At 40.7% G+C, this 19,557-nt stretch overlaps 1 pseudogene; it reads left to right on the top strand.

Moving 5' to 3' along the window:
* Positions 1–335: 335 nt before the first annotated feature.
* Positions 336–1,815, top strand: LOC131019632 (protein JINGUBANG-like; annotated as a pseudogene).
* Positions 1,816–19,557: the final 17,742 nt, after the last annotated feature.

Raw genomic sequence — 19,557 nt, 5'->3', positions numbered from 1 at the left:
CGCACCCAAGACCAGCCCAAATGACTTCTATATTACGTCAGTTTAATTTTTTAGCTAGCAACGGTTAAATTAATATTCTACGCGTTTGTTGTGGCCTCGCATTTTTCTTAAGGGTGCAGGTTTAAAGAAAAAGATTTGATCAAACCACCACATCCAATCAAAAAGTCCATTTTCGCATTAGATCACCTTAGTTTAATTAACCCCCCTAATTAAAAAATAATCCCATTGACAAACGCTAAGCCAACCAATTAAACACTAGTGTTTGTGTCCAAGTGTCAACTCCTCCTCCCCCAAATCTTTTATTAATACACACATCTCCACCCCCTAATTCAAAACCCAACTCATTTCAACACATCTATCAAGTCCCTCCACTGTGTGTGTGCGCGTGTGAATCTTCCCTCTCTTTTCTCACACGGAAGCAATATAATGGAGGATTTGCATTCATGGCTGGCAAATGATGATTACAACTCATCGTCGTCGCTGTCGTCTTCGACGCGCAGCGCACCCACACTGTGTGAGGATTCGAGCTTCAACAGCATCAGATCCAGCTCCTCCACACACACATATTACTACAGCTACCAAGCCGCAGCCAAACCCTCGATCTCTCATTTCTGCATTGCCTCGATCAAGGCCACCGCGGCGCAGATCAGCTGCCTCGCGGTGCATGATAACTTCCTGTACGCCGCGACCATCAAGGAGATCAACGTCTTCGATCTCGCGAATCTCTCCCTCGTCGACACGTTCGGGTCCGGGTCGGGCTGGGCCAAGTCCATCGCCTTCAGCAACGGTAAAATCTTCACGGCGCACCAAGACTGCAAAATTAGGGTTTGGAAGCTGACGTCATCATCATCCTCATCGCCCAAACAAAGAAAACACCAACTAATTTCGACACTCCCGACGTTGAAAGACCGGTTTCTCAACTGCCTCTCCGCGAAGAACTACGTCAAAGTCCGCCGCCACAAGCAGAAGCTGTGGATCCAGCACGCCGACGCCGTCTCCGGATTGGCCATCAACGACGGCCTCGGCGTGCTCTACTCTGTCTCATGGGACAAGAGCTTCAAAACGTGGAAAACGCATTCAAACATGCAGTGCATTGACTCCGTCGCCGCGGCGCATTCCGACGCCATCAACGCCGTCGCCGTAAGCCCCACCGACCGAACCGTCTACACGGGCTCCGCCGACGGGCGGATAAAGGTGTGGAGATCCTCAGTCGCAACCGCGACTCTGTCGAAGCATGAGTCGAGCGTGAACGCGCTCGCGCTGACGGCGGACGGGTCGGGTTTGGTTTCGGGCGGCGGCGACGGAGTTATTCTTGTTTGGGAAAGAAGGGATGATGATGATTTTTTCGTTGCTTGTTGCTTGAAAGGGCATAAAGGGGCTGTTTTGTGCTTGGTGTGTGTGAATCATGATTTCTTGATTAGTGGATCTTCGGACACGAGTGTGAGAATCTGGAAACATGGGAAAGGTTTCGGTTACAGAGGTTGCTGTGTGCAGTGGCGGTAATGGAAGGGCATTGTAAGCCTGTGAAATCCCTAGTTGCAGTTGAAGGTGAAGATTTGGATGAGGAAGGGTTTTCAGTTATCAGTGGGAGCTTGGATGGGGAAATTAGGGTTTCCAAAGTTGTAATTTCTGATCACTATGCTCATTAATTCTGGGATATTTTCCGTGATTCTTTATTCTAAATAGTATTATTATTATTTAAGTTATTCTATTGTGGTTATGCGTTCTTACTGTATTTGTTTGCGATTTACTGAATAAGAGATTAAATAATGTTTGGAAATTATTAATACTATATATGATCTGATACCGGATTTGGCATTTTAGTTTACTGGATAAAGTGCAGCATATATTTGAATCTGTTGCCATGTGCTATAATGTTGGTGCCAGATTACTATTATTGACATTTGAGGCTACTTGTAATATTATTATTTGTTTCTAATTCTTTAATGTTAATTTGGATCTATTTATTTTTGGATTTCTTGGAATACTTAGACATCCCTCGTTTCTCGGAAGTTAAAAGTTTGAAAAATAAATTGCAAGTTGCGCTTGTGCCTTCACACTAGCGTTGCTACTTGCAAGAGTGTAATGTCGGATTTGTTAGTTATAGTACTCCCTCCCTTTGTTAGTTATATGAACAATATTTATATATATAGTACTCCCTCCCTCCCTCCCTCCACTAAAACTATTGTATTTTCGCTAATTTAGGTGTCTATAATAAATATGACATTTTTTTAGAACATGAATCCATATATTTTTTTTATTTTTTATCCTTACAAAATTTTGCTATTTCTCTCGTTATTTTTAATGATATGAAGCGTTCCATCGATCTTAAGTAATGTGGTTATGCTAAATTCAATGAAAAAATAAATATATTAAGCGTATTTAGCTATTGCACTAGAGTAAATGATTGAAGTGTAGTATATCTACTGCATAAGTGATAGTGTGGACTTTTATTTTCAAAATTAGAATATGTGTCACATGTTCAATTGAAACATGTAATACCTACAATGATTATCATACCTCGTGTTATATAATAGTTAAATATACTCTCGTTGACGTTACAAACAAGAAACATAGGTTGAAATCATAATAATTGATAAAAAAAATAAAAAAAACACCATTGTTCTTCACTACTCAATGGAGCAATCATCGAGTACTCGATTGAGTAGTGAAGAACAATCTTAATTTTGCTATTTTCTCGTTATTTTTAATGATATGAAGCATTCTGTCGATCTTAAGTAACATGCTTATGCTAAATTCAATGAAAAAATAAACATATTAAGTGTATTTAGCTATTGCACTAGAGTAAATGATTGAAGTGTAGTATATCTACTAGATAAGAGATAGTGTGGACTTTTATTTTCAAAATTAGAATATGTGTCACATATTCAATTGAAAGATGTAATACCAACAATGATTATAACATCTCGTGTTATATAACAGCAAAATATACTCTCGTTGACGTTACAAACAAGAACGTGGGTTGAAATCACAATAATTGATAAAAAAATAAAAAATAAAAACTCATTATTGTTCTTTACTACTCGATCGAGTACTCGATGGTGAACGCTATCGAGTACTCCATCGAGTAGTGAAGAACAATCTTCAATTTTGTTATTTCTCTCGATATTTTTAAAGATATGAAGCGTTCCGTCAATCTTAAATAACGTGCTTACGCTAAATTCAAATGAAAAATAAACATATTAAGTGTACTTAGCTATTGCACTAGAGTAAATGATTGAAGTGTAGTATATCTACTGCATAAGTGATAGTATGGACTTTTATTTTCAAAATTAGAATATGTGTCACATGTTCAATTGAAACATGTAATACCGACAATGATTATCACACCTCGTATTATATAGTAGCCAAATATACTCTCGTTGATATTACAAATAAAAAACGTGGGTTGAAATCACAATAATTGATAAAAAAAAAATCATCATTGTTTCACTACTCGATCGAGTACTCGATGGTGAATACAACCGAGTACTCCATCAAGTAGTGAAGAACAATCTTCAATTTTGCTATTTCTCTCCTTATTTTTAATGATATGAAGCGTTTCGTCGATCATTGTTCTTCGCTACTCAATGGAGAACGCCATCGAGTACCACGGGTACTTGATCGTGTACTCGATAGCACCATCGAATACACCGACTACTCGATGGTGTCTTCGAGTACACCATTGAGTACAGAGAGTACTTGATGACACCATCGAGTAGTATGTGTACTCTATGGTGTACTCGATGGACTACCTAGTACCGTATCGAATAATGATTTTTTTTTTCATTGTTTAGATTACAAACGATGTAACATTTTTATTTGTTAATCCAAAAAAAATACAAAAAATGTTATTATTCTTCATTACTCGGTGGTGTACTCGATGGATACTCGATGGCACCATCAAGTACATGATCGAGTACTCAGTGTATAACTTGCACAATTTTCAATTTTGCTTATTTTCTCAAGATTTGTAATCATAATTGTGTTACATCTAATTATTAACGAATTATACGCTTGTGCGAATTATAATCGAACAATCAAATATGATAATCAACTAAATTATCATTCAATCATCAAATATTATAGCCAACCACACATTAATTAAAAATAAAATAAAAATAATTTAGTTTCCAAACAAATTAAACTTATAAAAGAGTAGTTTAATCACATGTCAACCAAAATATTTTGGATTCTACAAACCACCTGTACTCAAGAATACATGCTCCATCTGTTAGTTTTCCCTTGTACTCAAGAATACAAACCACATATTTAGCGGAAAAAAAAGAGACAAGAGAATAATTTCTGGCGAGTACTCGATGGAGTGCTCGATCGAGTACTCGGTGGTGTACTCCATTGAGTACTCGATTAACGGATTGCAGCAACAGGGGCTGGGCTTTGAGCCCTAGTTCGGCGCCGGCCAAGGGGGGATTTAGCGGCGGACAAGGGTCGATCGACAACGGGTTGGACGACAAGGGCTGGGCTTTGAGCCCTAGTTCGGCAGCGGACGACGACGATAAGAAGCGCGACAGGGGCGGAAGAACAGGTCGCGCGACCTGGGTTGGTTGGGCGTCCGTGGTTTCGCTAGCTTTGAGGCATATTAAAAAAATATATATGTAAGGGTATAATAGTACTTTCAGCAAAAAATGGTTATGTAACTTGCATATTGAAAAGTAAGGCTATATAACTGATATATTTATGAAATATGACTATAAAATGATTTGCCTCGATAGTATAACCATGAAACATAGATATATATAGTGTTTGAGAGTGCAATAATTTTTGCGCTCATCACTAAATTTCCTTATAAGTATCTAGTAATTAAATTGTCAGCATCGGAACATTGCAATTACACATGACTAATGAAACTATATATGTAAGCATCAATTTAAATTATTAAGTATTAATAGTGCGACTTTTATTTTTAAGAATCTTCCCCTTCCACTACATTAACTTAGTAATTATGGAGTCCATAATCGAAAAAATATTATGAAATCGATTTCTCTATCGCATCTTTTAATCGAGCTACCATCGCAATAAAAAGAGAGAGAGAGAGAGAAAGAAAGCTTTGACCATGACTAGTTTGGAGCCTAGGACCTCCCTATGAGAAACATTTTCGTTAGACTTAATGAGTAATTACAGTTAAATTACTAACTAAGTATGTTTGACATGAATATTGTTTGAAAACTCGTTTCAACGAAAAAAATCAATCATGTTATTTTAAATATTTTATTACTCTATCATTTTATACCCTAGCTTCCATTCCCCTATTACTTACTAAAAAGAGGGGGACATGGACTTTCTGGCCACTGTTAAAGAAAATAATATATTTAAAGTCAACAACTCTTGTTGGAATTAAGCAAATCATGAAGCAAGCGAAATGTGTCTTTGCAACATACATAGGTCTACTTCCTACTATGAGGTTTTGTGGATTCATGCACCTACTTAATTAAATAGTAAATAAATACATGTATGTTACATTCTTTGTCAAGAAATTCAAGCTTTTCATATAATTGCAATCATGCACAAATACGACAGTATCGCATGTTCGCGCAGAAAGTGCAAAATGCATATTTTTTATTGGTGTGCGTCAATGTCACACTCTATAATTTTACCAATGAGTGTGGGCTTAACAAATTAAAAAACATGCTAACTCATCGACCGTTTATTTCACTACACGTATCACTAATTTGCTCCTTTAAATATAAGCATGATTGTTTCACGAGGGTTCATTAATTATAAGGCATTAAATATTAGTGCTACACTTTATGCATCAGAGTACATGAATATATATATATATATATATATATATATATATATATATATATATATTATTTGTTTATAGGCATCGTACACAAGAATTATATATAAAGAAACCTAATAATGCAAGAGAAATGTGTGAGCTCGTCGATGGAGAAAAACATAGAGAAATTCATCTACTGCCAAGTGACATACTGACATACAAACAACTTGTATAAATATCTATAAAGTACAAAAATGAATTAACTGGATGTGTTTTTTTATCTATTATTAAAAAATAAAGTGCTGAAAATATGAAAAATTAGATTATATAAAATTTGTCTGGTGCGGGGTGATCGAGGGAGGGAATGATAAACTGAACGAGACCTCACATGCTAATTTTTAATTTCAAGAACTTTATGAAATGTTTGCGCGCGGTTTATCTAGTTACAAACTTTGTTTGCGTAAGAGCTTACGTAAGTTGAGGCTTCTTTTAACCCTAATTTAATTAATTTGTAAAAAGTAAATTAAAGTATTCATTGTCTGTATGTACCCAGATTGATCTTATATAATTTGTCAAAATTTAGATCATTGTTAGACGGACCTTATTTTATTTTATTTTCTTATTTTTTTTTTAGGTGGACTCCCATAAGAATTAATGTGTAGGGATCACATCCAATTGCAATTAATAAATTCAAACTGGATATTAATAAATTTTATTAATAATTAATAACTTCACGTATATTTTGAGGCCGTTCTTTATTCAATTTATTTGATATAATTTACAAAGTTAATTTATAGATCAATAGATAAAAATTTGAATGTTACAAACGGGGTGCACGAACGAGTGAACTTTTACAACTCAAACTAAACAATCGAAGCTGGGAAACTGAACTAAGAAAACAAACAAATTAGAAATAACAAGGAAACTGGAAAGAAAATACAACGAAATAAAGCAAACGCGTGAATGGCGTCGAGTCGAGATGAATCTCTTCCCGCAAGAAGATTATCGCCCCGATAGTGCTCACGGTATTGGCGAATCTTCCCCAAAGGTAAAACGACGACGTCTCGATGGATGTAGCACCACAATCCGGCGAACGTAATGGGATCGAGAACTGAGCAATATGCAGTGAGAGTAAGTGAGCAATATGCAGATTTTCGTGTGTTTGAATGCCATGCTCTAGACCTATTTATAGGTTGTTCACCATGAGGGGAATTCAATCTGCATAATGGGAAATTAATCCACCATGTAACTGTCTGGATGTTACAACATTGAAGCTAGCTGCAAGAATTCAAAAGAATTCAAAACTGTTCGGCAGTTTCTGAATTCAAACAGTGTGCAGTTTCGAAACTGCCATGCTATGTTGCTGCTTCTAATTCTTTAACGTTAATAGGCTTGGGCTGAAACAAAATTGGTTGGGCTGGAAATAAATAAAAATCGTTGGGCTAAGAATAAAATTAATCAAAAGCCCAAAAGTATTTTGTCCAACAAATTATATAGTTTGGACCCAAACACCACCCAAAGCACCAATTGCCAAGATCCAAGTCCTTGGCCGCGGCCCGTACCCGACCCGCCCGTCCGATCGATCGTCGGCGGCGGCGCGCGTGTGTGTGTGTGCGCGAGGCCAAGGCCTTCATCCAAGCCCACAAGTTATTAGCTCCATGAGCATTGCTATTCTTATACAAGAGTATTCTTCCCTTGTTTTCCAATAACACTTCACAAGTGTTATTTCCCTTCTCAACATCCAAACTTTGATATACAATATCTCACTCACCGGAAATCGGTTTTGAGACTTCAAGTATACCATGTTCATCTACTCGAGACGTAGATTAACGTCAAATAATTATTTCAATTAAATAATCAATATTTAATTAAATAATTAATTTCAGAAATGGTCTAAAACCATATTTCCAGCAATCCCCCACATGAGTGAGAAAGCCGTATGCAGATGTATGCAGACACTTAGCTCAGTCCTCTTAAGAAACAATATTGCATTTGGAAAGGTAGCTTGTGGCTTTGAACCTACCATAGTCAATCTTATCGAGTATACCGGCGGCCTAGTGGATATGGTTCCTTGAACTAGTCCTCCTCGGTGTATACTTAGTCAACAATATTGACACAATATTGCTTCAGCCCTCATTCGTTCTAACGTTTGTGTCCATTACGGGCCTTGGAACACCCCTTTGGATTCATAAGTGTTTCAATCGAAGCGGCCACTCTTCACACTTATATAGGTAACTCTTAACTCAAGCATCCTGCTATACTTGTCCTCATTGAGGAATTCTAGAGTTATTAAAAGTGAGGGACTTAACCTCACCACACGCAGGTTTCCGAACACTCACTGTTCTACAAGGAATAGGCAACTCGAGTGTTCAACACACAGATTCTCATAGCTTAGTTGTCCCATTGAACCAAGTTCTTGGGATCCTCCAGTCATCGTGGTTGGGTATCCACTATGATCATCTTTAAGATGTGGATTTCAAACCCATTCCCCCTAACAGTCTGTACATTTGATCTCGATGGATACTTTTAGTCAACAGATCGGCTATATTATCAATTGATCTTACGGTATTATGGCGTCGACGAATATGTCTCGACTTACCGTTACACAAATTATTTTGTGCTCGTCCGATGGCAGCTTGACTATCACAGTGAATTATTACGGACGACACAGGTTTCGACCAACATGGAATATCCTCGAGGAAATTTCTAAGCCACTCGGCTTCTTCACCAGCTTTATCCAAAGCTATGAATTCGGATTCCATGGTTGATCTAGCAATACAAGTTTGCTTCTTGGATTTTGTTTACCTCGTATTTGGGTAGTTTTTGCGTGTGTTTCTGTTGTGCATTCGAGCATGTTTCATATCTTTTTGCCCTATTTTTCACGTGCTCGATGATCTTTTGGGTGTACTACTGTCGTGTGCAGGATGCGAGAGTTGTTGAGCGTTTTGGCATTGTTTCGAGCAAATTTTGAAGGCAAGCTCACGGCCGCCGCCGTGCCACGGCGGCCGCGGCCCCACGGCGCGCGCCGTGCATTTCTAGAGAAGATCTGCGAAGGGCGCCCACGGCGGCGCCATCCCACGACGGCCGCCGTCCCTGGCGATTTCGGCAGTTACGCTTTCACCATATAAAAGTCGAATTTTAGGGTTTTTCAGCCCATTCTCGACCCCAGCAGCCTCCTAGGCGATTTTACCTTTGTTTCCCTAGTTTTAAAGTAGTTCAAACATCATTAAACATATTTTGGATTGTGCATTCAAGATCGTGTTAGTTTTCATTACGTTGGACTGAAGTTTTGAATCGCGCTCATTGTAAGAACTTGGTTGATGTTTTTCCATAGTATTGAATGCTTGTTATTTCTCTTGCGTAGATTATTGTTTCTTAACATTCATTTGATTAAATGTTAATATGTTATTTCGCCTATATAATCGTTGTTTATGGTTGTTGAATTGATTATTGCTTTCTAGATTGCTAGTTTAGAACTCTAGCTTTATTTGCCTTCTTGCTTTCTTTACCTGTTTCCATCTTTCGCCTAGGTAAATTTATATGCTTTATTTTAATTACGAATTAGTTAACCGGAGAGAGAATGTCAGACCCAACCTTTTGATTAGAGTGTTTAGGTTTCCTTTCCGTTTCTTGTGAGTGATACAATTAAAGCCCTGCTAAGCCTTCCGTGTGAGACGACTTGAGTCACCTTACCGCCCTAGGACGACCTTGTATAAATTCGAGTCCATCTGCTAGGTGTTTTTGGATGAGTCAAATTTTGGCGCCGTTGCCAGGGAAGGCTTTAGGCATTTGATTGTGTTGCATTTGTTTTCCGTGTTTATTTTTGTTTCTTTCTTTTAACTCGGTTATTTTCTCCCTCCGTTGCGTTTGATTTGTTTGTTCATGTTGTGTATGAAAGGACGCAGAAGCTTGAAGAGAAAGCTTGCACCTTACTACGACAACATTCACCGTCCTCGTGAGGTCCTTTTAAGCCTGGAGGAGGAGTCCGAGTCCAGTTCGAGAAACCTTGTGGAATCACAGTCTCGAGAGGAAGACCGTGAAGAGAAAATCGCTTCCAACCCCATTCTGGAAGCCGTTGACGATACACATCCAGAGCATTCAGAAGGAGAAGAAGAAGTTCGTCCCAATCCTGACCAAGAAGCCATGGCGGAACAGAATGTGCAGTACATGGGAGACTTCTCCAGACCGGTTATTGGGAACACTAGCACTTCGGCGATAGTGCTCCCCACAGCAGTCCGGAATTACAACCTGAAGCCCAACGATTCAAACCTGCTGCCGCTCTTTCATGGGATGCCGAGTGAGGACGCCTTACAGTTCATCCGTGACTTCTGCACTCAAGTTCTTACCTTATGCACTCAAGGACCGGGCTAGAACGTGGTTACTGTCCCTGTCGCCAAACTCCATCACCACATGGGGAGAGGCATGTGAGAAGTTCATGCTCAAGTACTATCCCAATCACAAGACACAGGAGATTAGGACTCAGATAATGAACTTCATGCAAGGAGCTGACGAGCCCCTCCACGAGGCTTGGGAGAGATTCCAAGAGCTCCTCCGCCAGTGCCCACAGCACCAGTTAGCACCTGTCATGTTGATGCAGTTCTTCTATGACGGATTGATTCAGACGGCACAGTTTATGGTGGACAGTACAGCAAGGGGCAGCATTGCCCGGAAAACAGCTGATGAGCTCAAAGAGATTTTCAACACACTTGCCGCGAGTTCTCAACAAAAGTCGGTCAGAGGAAGGAGGGTCGAAGCCAATGCAATAGCCCCAAACAATGAGCTTCAGAAGCAGGTAGCCGACTTGATGAGGCAAGTACAGCACCTCACGATGAACCAGGTGGAGGCTCCACCCGTTCGCGCACCATCAGCAGAAGGTTGTGGCATATGTGGCGAATTTGGCCATGGAATTAATGCGTGCCATCGAATGGGGAAATTCACACCTGAAGGAGAAGCAGAAGTCTATGCTGCTCAGGGTTATCCGGGGAGGCCTCAATTTGAACAGCGGCCCATCTTTAATCAAGGGCAACAAAGCTCCAATTCGGGTTGGAGAATTGAGCAGAATTCGGGATGGAGGAACCAAGCTCCGGGCCAAGGGTCGGGATCAAACCAAGGTAATCAGTTCCCCCATCCTCCACGGTAATTGGGGTATCAGAACCAGCAGCAGTTCTACCCGCCTCAACAGCAGTTCTCCTTTCCTCAGCAGCAGACTTACCCTCAACCATATCAGCAACAAACACCCCCGCATCAACTCTACCCACCTCAGCAGCACCAACCTCCAGGCCCCTTATTTGAAGACCAGATGCAAGCTTTGATGCAAGCTAGCAAACAGGCGATGGAGGCTCAAAGTGCTACCATCAAGCGTCTCGAGACTACAGTTGGGCAACTAACAGGAGCCTTGAATCAGCTGCAGCAAGAACAGCCAACTGGGAAGTTCCCAAACCAGGACAAACAGCCTCATCAAGCTCATGCCGTGGCGGTAATCAAGGAAAATGCCCCAATAACCACGGGGAAATGGAGAAGCAAAACCGTGCAGGCAATCAAGGCTACCCAATGCCCCAGTGAGCCACTGCCACCCGTCACTGTTGCACCAGACCAACCACCACCCAAGCAAGGAGATCTAGGTAGCTTTATTTTTTATATTAGCTTAGGTGGGGTTGAAAAGGTTTTAGGAATGCTTGATTTGGGCACGGCAATCAATTTGATGCCGCTTGATATTTTTGAGAAATTGGGAAATAAAGAGCTGAAATGCACGAATATTAAGATAGAGCTAGCTGACGGCTCTATTAGCAGCCCACGATGCCTTGTTGAGGATGTTGAGGTGGTTGTGAGGGGGATTAGTGTTTTGGCTGATTTTATTGTACTTGATGTGGGAAAAGGGATTAGAGGCGAGAATGGGCATCTCGTGCTGCTTGGCCGACCCTTTATGGCTACCACCCATACTCGCATCGATGTGAGTACGGGAACTGTAAGTATGGTAGGGGCAGGTAGAGCGGTAACATTCTCAGCTTTTGATAAAAAACCTACTACCCCAACTTCCTTAATTCAAAACTGCTCTTATGTTGAAACATTTGATGCTTTGAATGAGGATTGTATTGTGCAGGAATTCCTTAATAAGCTACAGAAGGAGGACGAGATCGTGGAAGAATTTCATGCTAACCTGCAAGATGAAAGTGAGATTGAGCAAGAATTCCTAGATAAGCTGCAAGAGGAAGATGATAAAGAGCAAGGCCTTCTGTGTGCCTTGCTACTGGAAGAGAAGCTTGATGAGGTTGGGTCACCCAATCTCGTTGGATGTGTGGATAGAGGGCCATCCCAGGATATGAGCATGGAGCACTCATTTGGAGGACCCGCAGCTGCGATTCAAGAAGATGTGTTTACAAGGGCGTTAAGGCAGCTGGAGCTTCAATCGGATTTTGGTTAAGGGATCTTCTTAGTCGGGCTGGCGACTTAAAAACTAGCGCTGCATGGGAGGCAACCCATGTTTTTCTTGTTTTCTTTTTTCTTTCGTTTTGTTTGCGTTTGTGTTTATGTTGTTTGGTGCAGGTTGGTGCGTCGAGGACTGTTTGTTTTATAGATGAGAGCTTGGCAGACATCGTGGGGTACTACAGACTCACCACTTGGATCGGTATTTAGGGAAGTTTCCTCTTTCACCCCTCTTTTTGTATGCACTGAGGACAGTGCCAGATTTTAAGTGTGGGGGGGGTGTTTGTTGGTAGTTGTGAATCCTGTGGGTGTCTTTTTGTTGTGTTCTTGGGCTTTCTTATTTTAGGGCGAATGGTCCCCCTCGTCTTGTTTTCTTGCTTGTTTTTAAGTGCATCGCATGTTGATGGTGGTTCACTAGCGATTATGGGTTGTGATTCGTGTTGTTTGTTGTCGTTGTCTTTTATGATTGATTTATTCCCAATGTGGTGTAATTAGTTTAATGTTTAGATGCAACACCCTGATGAGCAACTTTTGACGTGATTTGTCCGGTAGATGCTAGGGGGAGTGTTTTCAGTGCAATATCCTAATATCTTTCTCTGTGATTGAAATGTTGGTTGGTTGTTGAGTACTTGATAGCTCTGGGTCTCTGCTCCTCTAATAGTATCATTATGAGCATGGGAAACCACACGAGAATATTTTGGATCACCTCCAAAAGTGTTAATCTCGTGAATTACGGCCTATCTATTGAGAGCGAAAATAACTTGACCCAAAAAAAAGAGAAAATTGAAGGAAATGTGAAAAAGGAATGAGATATGATTATAAAGGAAATTGCATTAGGAAATTCACCCCTAGCAGAGAATTGGGTCTGATCGGATTGAGTGGTATCATCTTGTTGTTGTATTTTAACACTTTAACTTTGAACACTTGATTGGGGACATTGATATCTTGAAGGACTTGGATTGGTTAGTGTTTGCTTGGTGAGAAGAATCGCTTGTGGATTTTCTGTCGATGTTGTGATTGTTGCTTGAGGACAAGCAAGGATTTAAGTGTGGGGGGGTTGTTTACCTCGTATTTGGGTAGTCTTTGCGTGTGTTTCTGTTGTGCATTCGAGCATGTTTCATATCTTTTTGCCCTATTTTTCACGTGCTCGATGATCTTTTGGGTGTACTACTGTCGTGTGCAGGATGCGAGAGTTGTTGAGTGTTTTGGCATTGTTTCGAGCAAATTTTGAAGGCAAGCTCACGGCCGCCGCCGTCAAGACGCCAGTCGTGGCCCCACGGCGCGCGCCGTGCATTTCTGGAGAAGATCTGCGAACAGCACCCACGGCGGCGCCATCCCACGGCGGCCGCCGTCCCTGGCGATTTCGGCAGTTACGCTTTCACCATATAAAAGCCGAATTTTAGGGTTTTTCAGCCCATTCTCGACCCCAGCAGCCTCCTAGGCGATTTTACCTTTGTTTCCCTAGTTTTAAAGTAGTTCAAACATCATTAAACATCTTTTGGATTGTGGATTGAAGATCGTGTTAGTTTTCATTACGTTGGACTGAAGTTTTGAATCGCGCTCATTGTAAGAACTTGGTTGATGTTTTTCCATAGGATTGAATGCTTATTGTTATTTCTCTTGCGTAGATTATTGTTGCTTAACATTCATTTGATTAAATGTTAATATATTATTTCGCCTAAATAATCGTTGTTTATGGTTGTTGAATTGATTATTGCTTTCTAGATTGCTAGTTTAGAACTCTAGCTTTATTTGCCTTCTTGCTTTCTTTACCTGTTTCCATCTTTCGCCTAGGTAAATTTATATGCTTTATTTTAATTACGAATTAGTTAACCGGAGAGAGAATGTCAAACCCAACCTTTTGATTAGAGTGTTTAGGTTTCCTTTCCGTTTCTTGTGAGTGATACAATTAAAGCTCTGCTAAGCCTTCCGTGTGAGACGACTTGAGTCACCTTACCGCCCTAGGACGACCTCCTATAAATTCGAGTCCATCCGCTAGGTGTTTTTGGATGAGTCAGATTTCCAAGACACAGCACCACCCCCCACAGTGAATACATAACCGCTCGTTGAGAACAAGTCTTTGGCATCAGATATCCAATTTGCATCACAGTACCCTTCAAGTACAGGGGGCTCCCTAGTATAATGAATTGCATAGTTCTGAGTATATTTCAAATATCTCAAGACTCTTTCAAGAGCTTTCCAATGTTCATTACTAGGATTGGCTGTAAAGCTGCTTAACTTGTTGACCGAGCATGCTATATCGGGACGAGTGCAATTTGTTAGATACATCAAGCTCCCAATAATCTTAGCATATTCTATCGCATCAACAGGTTCTCCCTTATGTACATTCAAATGTACACTAGGTTCCCATGGAGTCTTAGCTATTGATTTGTCAAAAGCATTGAACTTCTTTAACACTTTCTCAACATAGTGAGATTGTGTTATAGCAATACCATCAGGCTTTCTTACAATTTTAATTCCAAGAATTACATCAGCTAAGCCCATATCTTTCATGCTAAAGTTTTTACTTAGCATATTTTTCGTTTCTTGAATCACTCGGGAATTACTCCCCATGATGAGCATGTCATCTACATAAAGACAAACAATAACATAGCCGTTATTGGAATTCTTAATGTAGACGCACTTGTCACACTCATTGATTTTAAATCCATTTGACAACATTACGCCGTCAAATTTCAAATGCCATTGAAGCGGTGCTTGCTTCAATCCATATAGAGACCGTTGGAGTTGGCATAATTTGTGCTCTTGCCCAGGTACTACAAATCCTTCAGGTTGCTTCATATATATTTCATCTTCCAACTCGTCGTACAAGAATGCAGTTTTCACATCCATTTGGTGAATCTCGAGATTGTGCAAAGCAGCTATAGCGAGAAGCATCCTAATAGATGTCAACCTAGTCACAAGCGAATAGGTATCAAAGAAATCATACCCTTCTTTTTGCCTGAAACCTTGAACGACGAGTCGGGTTTGTACTTATCTATAGTACCATCAGATTTGTACTTTTTCTTTAGGATCCATTTGCATCCTAAAGCTTTACTTCCAGGTGGTAGATCCACTAACACCCAAGTATGATTCTGCATAATGGAATCGATTTCAATATCTATGGCTTCTTTCCATAGAGCTGCATCAGAGCCAGATAAAGCTTCTTTGATCGTCACCGGTTCGCCGTCTAACATTAAGACAACATAATCCGGTCCATAGACTTTAGCTTTTCTAACTCGTTCCCCACGTCTTGGTTCTACATCCACAGGTTCAGACCTTGGTCTTTTCCTATTAGGTGGTACAGGATTAGAACTCGTGGCATCATCTACTTGTGTAGAACTGCTAGCTACGTCTAGAGGTTTAGAACTCGTAGCTTCACTCTCAACTCCATTGTTTGAGTTAGACACACCCTTATCCTTATTGGGATAGATATTTTCAAAGAATATAGCATTCCTTGATTCTATCGTTGTCCCAACATGTATATCGGGTATCTCCGATTTGTGCACTATGAAACGATAGGCACTGCTATTAAGTGCATAACCAATGAAGATACAATCTACCGTTTTAGGTCCAATTGTAACTTGTTTTGGTAAAGGCACTTCAACCTTAGCTAAACACCCCCACACTTTGAGGTATTTATACAAAGGTTTCCTTCCTTTCCATAGCTCATAGGGAGTTACATCTTTCCCTTTGAGTGGAATCTTGTTCAAGATATAGTTAGCAGTTAAGACAGCTTCCCCCCACATGTTCTGGGGTAATCCTGAACTAATCAACAAGACATTCATCATCTCCTTAAGAGTTCGATTCTTGCGTTCAGCAACGCCGTTAGATTGTGGTGAATAAGGAGCCATCGTTTGATGGATTATACCACTTTCGTTGCATAATTCAGCAAACGGAGCTACATACTCTCCACCTCTATCACTTCGAACCATCTTAATTTGACATCCAAGTTGATTCTCGGCTTCATTTTTGAAGTTTTTAAAAGCTTCAATAGCCTCATCTTTACTTTTCAATAAGTAAAGGTAACAATATCTTGTGCAATCGTCTATAAAAGTGATAAAGTACTTCTTACCACCTCTAGTTTGCACAAACTTTAAATCACAAACATCGGTGTGAATTAGTTCTAATGGTTTAGTGCTCCTTTCAACCGATTTAAATGGTAACTTAGCCATTTTGGCTTCAACACAAACTTCACATTTCTCTTGTGAGTTAAATTCATCAACTTTTAGTAAATTCATTCTTACTAATCTTTTTATAGCATTTAGATTAACATGTCCAAGTATACAATGCCATAAATCGGAACACTCAATCAAGTAAGCAGAAGAAGTAGATGCTTTCTTATTGATAGTTGCCTTGGCAGGCTTACAAGCTCTCACGCCAAGTTTGCAAAGCCCTTCGGAAGCATAGCCTTTCCCAAGAAACTTTCCCCACTTGTGAATTACAACATAGTCGGATTTGAAAAACAATTCAAAATCTTTCTTAGTGAGCTTAATGCCCGAAATTAAATTCTTTCGGACGGTGGGAACATGTAGCACGTCCTTCAAGGTGATCTCCACGCCTGAAGTGAGTTGAAGAATCACATCTCCCATGCTAAGGACTTGAGAAGTCCGCTCGCTAGCCTCCATGATCGTCTTATTTTCCACTTCTTTGTAGTTGTGGAACAACTCACGATTGATGCAAATGTGAATGGTAGCGCCGGTATCCACGAACCAAGCATTTGGGCTATCAACATGATTCACCTCGGAAATCATCGCCGCAAGGTCATCTTGGTCCCAATCGTCGAAGTCCTTCTCGAAGTTGTTGACGTTGTTCTTCGTCTTCTTCCGCTTTGGCTTACGGCAATCCTTAGCCATGTGACCATGTTTGTCACAATTGTAACATACACCATCAAACTTTGATGGTTGGCCTCCACCTTGCTTTCCTTTGCCCTTGTTGTTGGGGTTAGGGCGACCACGCTTGTTGGAAGGACCGCCTTTCTCGGTGAGATTGGCCTTTGCATCCATCGGCGCTTTGCCCTTTTGATCACGACTCCTCACGTGATCCTCCATTTGAAGCTTTGACACCAAGTTTGCCACGGACATCTCCGAGCGCTCATGCTTCAAAAGGTTTTGAAAACTCCTCCAACTAGGAGGCAACTTCTCGATGATGATCGCTACAAGTAGCGCATCCGCCAAGGGCATTCCTTCGGCTTGAACTTCGTGTGAAAGAGTTTGGAACTCTTCCACTTGGTCCATCACGGGGCGGGAGTCGACCATCTTGTAGTCCAACCACTTGGCGACGACATACTTTGTAGTATTCGTCTTGTCCACTTGATATTTGAGATCAAGTGCCTCCCACACCTCTTTCGCGGTCTTATGGACCTTGAAGACGTTGTAGAGCCGCTCGTCCAAGGACATGAGAACGGTGTTGCGGCACAAGTAGTCGCCTTGGCACCAATTCGCATACCCGGCACGAACCTCGAAGCTCGTCTCCCCTTCACTCGGGGTTGGAGGCGCATCCTCCGTCAAGAAACCGGCAAACCCCACGGTTGTGAGGTAGAACAACATCTTTTCTTGCCAATACTTGAAGTTCTTGCCCGAGAAAATGGAGGGTTTCTCGGCAAGACCCAACGTCCTCGACGTTTGCAACGGGGCCATGGTGGAAGTGGAACCACCCGTTGAGCCAAAGGATGAGCCGAAGAAGGTGGACGAGGTGGAGCCGATAGTAGCGGAGGCGGTGGAGCCAATGGTGGCGGAGGAGGTTGAGCCAATGGTGGCAGAGGCGGTGGAGCCGTTGGTGCCGGTGCCGGCAACAAGGATGGTGGACGCCATTTCTCCAAGTAAAGGTTTTAGGTTTCGAAAGTTTTAGAGTAAATTAAAATCCAAACACGAACGTGCGGCAGCAACGCATAATCTTCTTACGATTGTTACAAACGGGGTGCACGAACGAGTGAACTTTTACAACTCAAACTAAACAATCGAAGCTGGAAAACTGAACTAAGAAAATAAACAAATTAGAAATAACAAGGAAACTGGAAAGAAAATACAACGAAATAAAGCAAACGCGTGAATGGCGTCGAGTCGAGATGAATCTCTTCCCGCAAGAAGATTATCGCCCCGGTAGTGCTCACGGTGTTGGGGAATCTTCCCCAAAGGTAAAACGACGACGTCTCGATGGATGTAGCACCACAATCCGGCGAGCTCCGGCGAACGTAATGGGATCGAGAATTGAGCAATATGCAGTGAGAGTAAGTGAGCAATATGCAGATTTTTGTGTGTTTGAATGCCATGCTCTAGACCTATTTATAGGTTGTTCGCCATGAGGGGAATTCAATCTGCATAATGGGAAATTAATCCACCATGTAACTGTCTGGATGTTACAACATTGAAGCTAGCTGCAAGAATTCAAAAGAATTCAAAACTGTTCGGCAGTTTCTGAATTCAAACAGTGTGCAGTTTCGAGACTGCCATGCTATGTTGCTGCTTCTGATTCTTTAACGTTAATAGGCTTGGGCTGAAACAAAATTGGTTGGGCTGGAAATAAATAAAAACCGTTGGGCTAAGAATAAAATTAATCAAAAGCCCAAAAGTATTTTGTCCAACAAATTATATAGTTTGGACCCAAACACCACCCAAAGCACCAATTGCCAAGATCCAAGTCCTTGGCCGCGGCCCGTACCCGACCCGCCCGTCCGATCGATCGTCGGCGGCGGCGCGCGTGTGTGTGTGTGCGCGAGGCCAAGGCCTTCATCCAAGCCCACAAGTTATTAGCTCCATGAGCATTGCTATTCTTATACAAGAGTATTCTTCCCTTGTTTTCCAATAACACTTCACAAGTGTTATTTCCCTTCTCAACATCCAAACTTTGATATACAATATCTCACTCACCGGAAATCGGTTTTGAGACTTCAAGTATACCACATTCATCTACTCGAGACGTAGATTAACGTCAAATAATTATTTCAATTAAATAATAAATATTTAATTAAATAATTAATTTCAGAAATGGTCTAAAACCATATTTCCAACATTGAATTCGAGCTCGGCCATGCGGTCCATGCAGGTCATTTTTCCTGATTAGACTAAACCAAATATACTGTTCAAGTTTATCGAATTAATCGAATTCTTAAATTATAAAGGTTTGATTGTAATACTAACATGTCAGATGTGTGTTTTGTTGCTATAACAATGTGGAGATTAGATTAATAAAAATAATTTCCGAAATTAATATCGAATCTTTAACAACCTTTGGAGAAATAGTTAAAATAAGGGTAATTAATAACAATTATATACCTAGATATATTATGGGCTGAGTTATAGATAATATCAATTAAAGACTTAAATTATAGATAATATCAATTAAACATCTGAACTATCAATGTATATCAAATATAACTCGAGTTACGTTTT

The sequence above is a fragment of the Salvia miltiorrhiza genome, chromosome 4 (assembly GCF_028751815.1).
Source record: "Salvia miltiorrhiza cultivar Shanhuang (shh) chromosome 4, IMPLAD_Smil_shh, whole genome shotgun sequence".
NCBI lineage: Eukaryota > Viridiplantae > Streptophyta > Magnoliopsida > Lamiales > Lamiaceae > Salvia > Salvia miltiorrhiza.
Note: the sequence above shows the minus strand (reverse complement) of the source record. Positions and strands in the feature narration are given on the sequence as shown.